This window comes from Amaranthus tricolor, chromosome 14 (genome assembly GCF_026212465.1).
Source record: "Amaranthus tricolor cultivar Red isolate AtriRed21 chromosome 14, ASM2621246v1, whole genome shotgun sequence".
NCBI classification, from domain to species: domain Eukaryota; kingdom Viridiplantae; phylum Streptophyta; class Magnoliopsida; order Caryophyllales; family Amaranthaceae; genus Amaranthus; species Amaranthus tricolor.
This window is the reverse complement of record NC_080060.1, coordinates 21,757,341-21,767,336: the sequence shown is the minus strand read 5'-3', so window position 1 is coordinate 21,767,336 and position 9,996 is coordinate 21,757,341.

Here is a 9,996-nt window from a genome sequence, read left to right as displayed (position 1 = left end):
AATTTGTTGTTGGGATTTTCTCTTGATTATGGAAATGAAAATGGGTTTCTATATTTATTAAAAAAACATTGCAAAATTAGAAAAAGGAAAAAGTATCTAATTGAAACGAATTGATGTAGGGTATTGCTAAATATCGCCACCCTTTTCATTTTATCGTCATCCCCTAATGAAATTACAAAATTGCCCCTGGACTTAAAACATATTTAATAAATCTAAATCGCACTTAATTACACTATTATGACTTAAAACATGTTTAATTAATGTAAATCGCTCTTAATCCCGAAATTTTTTTTTCTATATATATCGAGTTTTCAGCAATGGCCTTGTATGTTTTACGAATTGAAATACGGTATTATCTCTCCAAAACGTCTCTAAAAAATTTCATCGAATTTAAACAAGTTGTTACGTGAAATCGATTAATTATGGCTCAGGCTAACGTAAGCGACTATGATTCGGATTCGGTACGTACTTTAATCGATTTGAATCGTTAAAATTTTTATTTTTTTTAGATTTGTACTTGCCAAAAAATAGGCGTGTGAACCATGGTTCACTCGCACAAAACTGGGCGAGTTGATTTTTTTTTTTTTTTTTTTCTGGTTAATTTTTTATTTATTAATTTTATTAATATTGTTATTATAATAATTATTATTATTGTTCTTATTAATTTGCTGTCAATGTTGTTGTTTTTATTATTTAATTTTTTTATTTTTAATTATTACATTGAAATTATTAATTTAAATATTGTTATTTTTATTATTATTATTAACTTATTTGTATTATTTTTAGTATTATCATTATTAATTTTTGTTGTTTATGTAATTAATATTATTATTATTTATTTAAATAATTTATAATTACATGTTGTTATTATTACTTTCCTATTATTTAATATTAATTTGGTTTATAATAATTACAATTATTTTATTGTTTTTATTAGTAATATTTGTTTGATTTGTTTTATATTTCCAATTTGCAGGACTTTGAAAACTTAGGGGACAACGTAGATTACTCCGATAGATTTGTTACGGATAGGGAATTTATATCCTTAAATGAATTACATACTTGGGCCGATGAGATAGCAATAACAAGAGTTAGTGTCTATTTAAGATGTCACCGCTATGGTAAGATTAGGGGTAATTTACAAAATCTGATAATACTAGTCGACCTGTTAGTAAAAGTAGTAGTTGTGGTTGTAAATTTTTAATTGTAGCAAGTAGTCGAAAGCCAGATGAAAGACCTTGAATGGTAAGGGTGTGTCCCGATGAAAAAGGAAGACATAACCACCCCTTCTTAGTGTACAGAGATGGTCATGTAAAGACAAATAGGGTCAATGTAGATATTCGGGAGCACATACGACAGCTTAGTGCAACCGACATGCAACCGGCCTTTATCGTGACTTCTATTAGAGACAATTTTCCTGGGTTTTATAGTAGTATGAATCAGATATATAATATTAGGCAATCAATAAGGAGGGAAGAGATGGAGAGTAGAACTCCCCTTCAACACTGTCTTTATGAAACAGCCCAAACCAGCGTAAACAATATAATAATAATATTGTCTACAAAGCACAGCAGAAGAATTATAGAAGTCTGGGCTGAATCCGACCTGTGGCTCGATAGCCACAGCAACCAATATCAGAGTATTTAAAAACTTTACAAAACTGTAATACAATTACTTACAACCCAGATATTAAACTAAGTAAATACATTATAAAATATCTATTTCTCTTTTATTTAAAGACATGATTTGTCAAAATGTCATTATAAGTTAACCTTCCGAAAACGATGTCCTCGCTATCGCAACACATGACACATAAATGAGCAGCACATTCATCCGCACTAAAGATGGAAACTGAAAGTGGATCTACCCCTGTAAGAGATAGACCCTGTAAAAAAAAAGGGTCAACAATTGCATTGTTGAGTAATCCAACAAACTACTACATTTGTATACAAGTCATTAACAAACATTTCCAAATCAAATTCCTTGTTCACTTGGTAATCATTTATAAACATTATTTTATCCAAATCAAAACTCTTTTAAAAGATCGTTTGGTATCGACATAAATACGGCGATGAACCTTTAGTTCATAACAAATCAAAACACGGCTATAACTTTACAAGTTAATAGCGTAAATCAAAATGCGTCTATTACTTTACAAGTCAATAGCGAAACAATACGGCAAATGACAAATATGATATCATTTGCAAAACAAACAAAACTTTATGTACCAAACGTATTTATTCAAAACTCTTATTAAATCAATAATTTAACAACACTTAAAACGTGGGAATATATGGACCGTCAGGAAGTAGGCTTGATCTAAATCCTGAGAACACAGGTGATCGTCATCACCGAAAATACGGTTCTTGCAAGAACGAAACGGGATCGGGGGCTCGAGACCGATCCGAATAACCATACCTATTATCAAGCTATAGGATTTCACAATAATCCGGATATAAATATCCGTTGCCAATTCCCAAAAACGGACATTTTTCAATGTCGAACATTTCAATATAAAACAAAACAATAATTCAATTGATTTTCTATGAAATCAACAATCATACCTCATCTTCATAATACAATATTTCAAGACTCATATTTTATAAGTTAGTAACATACAAAACATGCTTGTGTAATCTCTTTAAATAAATACAGCTCATATATAAAAACATATGAACATTCAAAACATAACTTAATCAAGGGCTAGGAGCAAAGTCAAACAAAGTCAAAATCCACAATTTCGAACACCAAAAATTATACGATTTTGCTCAAATATCAATAGTAGTAATACCACACCTTATAAAACATAACTTGAACTTTGAAATACTTAAATTAAATTTAAAAGATAGGATAGTAGTTTGCTTGTGGATTACCTTCCTACACCATGAATAACAATCAATAATTAAAATAACAATCAATAATTAAAATACCAATCAATTCATATGTTCCCAAATTTATACTTGAACCAAACAATCATGTTATTCAATTAAGATCCATAATCCAACAATACCAATCCATAAAGGGAAAACAATAAACCTAAGTTAATCTCAATTACTCAATAAATAACCTTAAACCTCCAATTTATTTTATACTTCCTAATCCCACATAATAAATTCCATTTTAGTACCATAACAGGACACTTGTTAGTAATTTGGTCATAACTCTCTCATACGAACTCATTTTGGGGCGATTCAAGTGCCTACGTGATCGCGACTCGAAGCTCTACAAATATCATGGAGACACCAGAACCCAAAAACAATCAAAACTATCCCAAAATAACCAAAACATAAGGTTCTCATTGATTTCATGACAGCTTGCTGGTATGTCACTGATTTGAACATAACTCTCTCATACGAACTCATCTTGGGGCGATTCAAGTGTCTACGTGATCGCGACTCGAAGCTCTACAAATCTCATGAAGACACCAAAATCCCAAAATGACTCTAACTACTTCAAAAACAGTAACACAAATTCGGACAGAATAAAATGGAACCTCATTGTCGATTTTTATGACCGTATACAAGTGTTTTGGACATAACTTACCTCATACGAATTCATCTCGGGGCGATTCAAGTGCCCACATGACCGCGACTCAAAGCTCTACAAATCTCATGAAGACACCAAAAGCTAAAAACGAACATAACAATACAGAAAATCGCAAAACAGTAGGATCCCTTTTCGATCTGAAATTTCAGAATCCATATTACATACTTTGATACTAGAAAATTAAACCCTGAGAACGACGATGCTATTAGAGTTCGAACAATGAGTTTCAAACTCCAATATTGCCAAGATCGAGTGTATGAAGTTTTAGTGACAAACAAATTACGCTATCAACGATATCGATGTTTGTAGGAGAAAATAATGCAATAAAATGACACAAAGATTTAACGAGGTTCACCAAACTATGGCTACGTCCTCCGGTGTGTAGTATCTCTTATATTATCAAAAAGGAGTTCAAAGAACTCTCAAATATGGAGAATTACAATAGAGAAGAGATATAGGCTAGTGTTTGGCTTGGGGTGTATTTTGTGGATGTATTCACCACTTACAAAGTGAATGAGAGCTCTTATTTATAGGACTAGGTACATAAATGTCATTAGCTCACTAAATACAGAATTAATATTGAATAATGAATGACATGAAACTTCTCCAAGAACTTGAAAGGTCGAAAACAGCATCTTAGGCACACCAGAGAAACCGCTCGACCGGATCAGAGAGCTCGCTCGGTCGAGCGAGTAACAACAACATTCTGGAGCATTCTGTCTGACCGCTCGACCCAACCTGGAGCTCGCTCGGTCGAGCGAGCTGGTCGAGCGGCTCTTCAGATACTTCTGACAGTATTGCTCGACTTTACATTGTAGAGCATCTTGAATCAACCTTTCCACTTCTTCATTAAGTCCCATAACTCCCACACTTCATTACCTTATTAATCCATACTTAATCACCATCATAAACCACAATAATCAACTTAATACACCAACATTAACACATTCATGGGATTCCATCCCAAAGGTCACACATGAATGCACCTTAACAAATGTGCACTCAAGTCACACCAATCACAACAATCTCCACCTTGACTTGAGTTCACCCAAGTCAATGGAATTCTCTAATTCACTCCAAACATAACATAACAACTTACACAACATCATACTCAAAAAAAAAAAACAAAAACAACACATGTGCACAAACATAGCACATGCACTAAACATGCCCTCAAAGGGCTCACAAGAGTATGAATTTTAATTACCAATCAAGTCCATACATCCCATGGACTCATTGGGATATGTTGGAATTATTCTCAAACTGTCGTTAAAAGAAGTATCAATATTATTTTCATGCTCGGTTGAAGTAGTGGACACACAAGCCGAACTGATTAAGGTTGAACCCAAAAGCATATACAAGCCATCATTAATGGATCCTTTCAAGAACAAATTAGGACCCTTGCCAACCTTCAAAACTCCACCTTCACCAATGCACCTATAACCTTCTTTATCCAGAATACTAAGGGAAATTATGTTTTTATTCATACCTGGAACATGAAGGACTCCGGTCAACGTTCTTACAACACCATCAAACATGATAATTTTAACATCTCCAATACCAACTATCGGACAACTAGCCTCATTGCCCATAGTGACTTTTCTTCCATCAACCTTTTGATAAGTTGAGAAGAACTTAGAGTTAAAAGTTATGTGTCTAGAACATCCTGAATCCAAAATCCAAGAATCATCACCACCCTTATATTCACTAGTAACGACAAGAGCACCAACATCATATAGTTCATCATCTACAACATAGGTAGCTTCGGCGGAGCTATCTTTTGCGGATTTGCTTTCACCGGATTGTTTGGCTTTTAATTTCCAACAATCTTTCTTGAGGTGGCCTCTCCTCTTACAAAAGTTGCAAGTCATGCTCCTTTTATTCCTACCCGATTCCTTAACAAACAAAGCATCATTGGGAACTCTAGACTCCTTTTGAGCAAATTGAGAATCAATAAGATCCTTTTGAGTCAAGGCCTTTCGAACATCCTCACTACTCAAAGTGTCTCTTCCATATAACAAAGTTTCTCTAAAATGCTTATATGAGGGCGGTAGTGAAACTAACAATAGAATAGCCAAATCCTCATCATCCACTTTTACATCAATATTTTGCAAATCCATAACTATTGAGTAAAATTCATCAAGGTGCGGTTTCATCGGCTTCTCTTCATGCAATTTGAGATCATACAAACGACTCTTTAACAAAAGTCGATTGGTAACACTCTTTTCCATATAGAGTGATTCCAATTTTTCCCATATGCCTTTTGAAGTTTCCTCCTTTACAACTTCTCTCAAAACTTCATTAGAGAGACAAAGTTGTATGGCGGATAGAGCCTTCGCATCCATTTCTTCCCACTTAGCCTCACTTATGCCTTCGGGTTTCTTCTCCACACCATCTAGTGCTTTATGCACTCCATTTTGTATCAAAATTGCTTTCATTTTGACTTGCCATAAGCCAAAGTTCACACTCCTATCAAACTTCTCAATATCAAGTTTCATTGTAGCCATGTCGCACCAATACAACCTCTAAAACACTATAACAACAACTTGGCTCTGATACCAATTGAGAACGACGATGCTATTAGAGTTCGAACAATGAGTTTCAAACTCCAATATTGCCAAGATCGAGTGTATGAAGTTTTAGTGACAAACAAATTACGCTATCAACGATATCGATGTTTGTAGGAGAAAATAATGCAATAAAATGACACAAAGATTTAACGAGGTTCACCAAACTATGGCTACGTCCTCCGGTGTGTAGTATCTCTTATATTATCAAAAAGGAGTTCAAAGAACTCTCAAATATGGAGAATTACAATAGAGAAGAGATATAGGCTAGTGTTTGGCTTGGGGTGTATTTTGTGGATGTATTCACCACTTACAAAGTGAATGAGAGCTCTTATTTATAGGACTAGGTACATAAATGTCATTAGCTCACTAAATACAGAATTAATATTGAATAATGAATGACATGAAACTTCTCCAAGAACTTGAAAGGTCGAAAACAGCATCTTAGGCACACCAGAGAAACCGCTCGACCGGATCAGAGAGCTCGCTCGGTCGAGCGAGTAACAACAACATTCTGGAGCATTCTGTCTGACCGCTCGACCCAACCTGGAGCTCGCTCGGTCGAGCGAGCTGGTCGAGCGGCTCTTCAGATACTTCTGACAGTATTGCTCGACTTTACATTGTAGAGCATCTTGAATCAACCTTTCCACTTCTTCATTAAGTCCCATAACTCCCACACTTCATTACCTTATTAATCCATACTTAATCACCATCATAAACCACAATAATCAACTTAATACACCAACATTAACACATTCATGGGATTCCATCCCAAAGGTCACACATGAATGCACCTTAACAAATGTGCACTCAAGTCACACCAATCACAACAATCTCCACCTTGACTTGAGTTCACCCAAGTCAATGGAATTCTCTAATTCACTCCAAACATAACATAACAACTTACACAACATCATACTCAAAAAAAAAAAACAAAAACAACACATGTGCACAAACATAGCACATGCACTAAACATGCCCTCAAAGGGCTCACAAGAGTATGAATTTTAATTACCAATCAAGTCCATACATCCCATGGACTCATTGGGATATGTTGGAATTATTCTCAAACTGTCGTTAAAAGAAGTATCAATATTATTTTCATGCTCGGTTGAAGTAGTGGACACACAAGCCGAACTGATTAAGGTTGAACCCAAAAGCATATACAAGCCATCATTAATGGATCCTTTCAAGAACAAATTAGGACCCTTGCCAACCTTCAAAACTCCACCTTCACCAATGCACCTATAACCTTCTTTATCCAGAATACTAAGGGAAATTATGTTTTTATTCATACCTGGAACATGAAGGACTCCGGTCAACGTTCTTACAACACCATCAAACATGATAATTTTAACATCTCCAATACCAACTATCGGACAACTAGCCTCATTGCCCATAGTGACTTTTCTTCCATCAACCTTTTGATAAGTTGAGAAGAACTTAGAGTTAAAAGTTATGTGTCTAGAACATCCTGAATCCAAAATCCAAGAATCATCACCACCCTTATATTCACTAGTAACGACAAGAGCACCAACATCATATAGTTCATCATCTACAACATAGGTAGCTTCGGCGGAGCTATCTTTTGCGGATTTGCTTTCACCGGATTGTTTGGCTTTTAATTTCCAACAATCTTTCTTGAGGTGGCCTCTCCTCTTACAAAAGTTGCAAGTCATGCTCCTTTTATTCCTACCCGATTCCTTAACAAACAAAGCATCATTGGGAACTCTAGACTCCTTTTGAGCAAATTGAGAATCAATAAGATCCTTTTGAGTCAAGGCCTTTCGAACATCCTCACTACTCAAAGTGTCTCTTCCATATAACAAAGTTTCTCTAAAATGCTTATATGAGGGCGGTAGTGAAACTAACAATAGAATAGCCAAATCCTCATCATCCACTTTTACATCAATATTTTGCAAATCCATAACTATTGAGTAAAATTCATCAAGGTGCGGTTTCATCGGCTTCTCTTCATGCAATTTGAGATCATACAAACGACTCTTTAACAAAAGTCGATTGGTAACACTCTTTTCCATATAGAGTGATTCCAATTTTTCCCATATGCCTTTTGAAGTTTCCTCCTTTACAACTTCTCTCAAAACTTCATTAGAGAGACAAAGTTGTATGGCGGATAGAGCCTTCGCATCCATTTCTTCCCACTTAGCCTCACTTATGCCTTCGGGTTTCTTCTCCACACCATCTAGTGCTTTATGCACTCCATTTTGTATCAAAATTGCTTTCATTTTGACTTGCCATAAGCCAAAGTTCACACTCCTATCAAACTTCTCAATATCAAGTTTCATTGTAGCCATGTCGCACCAATACAACCTCTAAAACACTATAACAACAACTTGGCTCTGATACCAATTGAGAACGACGATGCTATTAGAGTTCGAACAATGAGTTTCAAACTCCAATATTGCCAAGATCGAGTGTATGAAGTTTTAGTGACAAACAAATTACGCTATCAACGATATCGATGTTTGTAGGAGAAAATAATGCAATAAAATGACACAAAGATTTAACGAGGTTCACCAAACTATGGCTACGTCCTCCGGTGTGTAGTATCTCTTATATTATCAAAAAGGAGTTCAAAGAACTCTCAAATATGGAGAATTACAATAGAGAAGAGATATAGGCTAGTGTTTGGCTTGGGGTGTATTTTGTGGATGTATTCACCACTTACAAAGTGAATGAGAGCTCTTATTTATAGGACTAGGTACATAAATGTCATTAGCTCACTAAATACAGAATTAATATTGAATAATGAATGACATGAAACTTCTCCAAGAACTTGAAAGGTCGAAAACAGCATCTTAGGCACACCAGAGAAACCGCTCGACCGGATCAGAGAGCTCGCTCGGTCGAGCGAGTAACAACAACATTCTGGAGCATTCTGTCTGACCGCTCGACCCAACCTGGAGCTCGCTCGGTCGAGCGAGCTGGTCGAGCGGCTCTTCAGATACTTCTGACAGTATTGCTCGACTTTACATTGTAGAGCATCTTGAATCAACCTTTCCACTTCTTCATTAAGTCCCATAACTCCCACACTTCATTACCTTATTAATCCATACTTAATCACCATCATAAACCACAATAATCAACTTAATACACCAACATTAACACATTCATGGGATTCCATCCCAAAGGTCACACATGAATGCACCTTAACAAATGTGCACTCAAGTCACACCAATCACAACAAACCCAAATAACCATTACTAATCAACTCTAGCAAGAACCAAATTACTAATTAAACTCATATACTCTAATTAATTCAAGTTGATACCCAAATTGAATCCACATACCAAACTACTTAAAAACATTCAATTAATACTTAAATAGAGTAGTTTGTGGATTACCTCAATCACCATTGAAGGACTTTGCAATCTTAAACTTCAATTTGAGTCACAAAATCCCCAAATCAATTTACAAAACCTTAACATTTAAATTTGAAAACAAAACAACCAAAAGAAGGAAAAGTGGTTACCAACAATAAAGGAAGGACGAGAAGTGGTTGTTGTTGGTGGTGGAGCTCGTGGCTGGGCTGCCGGTTGATGGTGGTGTTCTTGGGTCAGCCGTGAGTGAGGGAGAAAGGAGTAAGGTAGCAGCCGTGAGTGAGGGAAGGGGGAAGATGTGTAAGGCGTGATTTTATTTGTGATTGAGGGAAGGAGTAAGTCGGTTAGATGGGATAAGAATGAGTTTTATTTTAAGCTTTGACCCATTAAATTCTATTAAAGTCGTCTCGTCGTAAAACAGTCTTATATAAGACGTGTTGTAAGGGTATAATAAACGATTTACGAAATAAGTAAAATTTCGTAATTGGTAGTATGAATAAGGATTGCATTTAGAAATTTATTTTTCAATACTTTATTTAAAT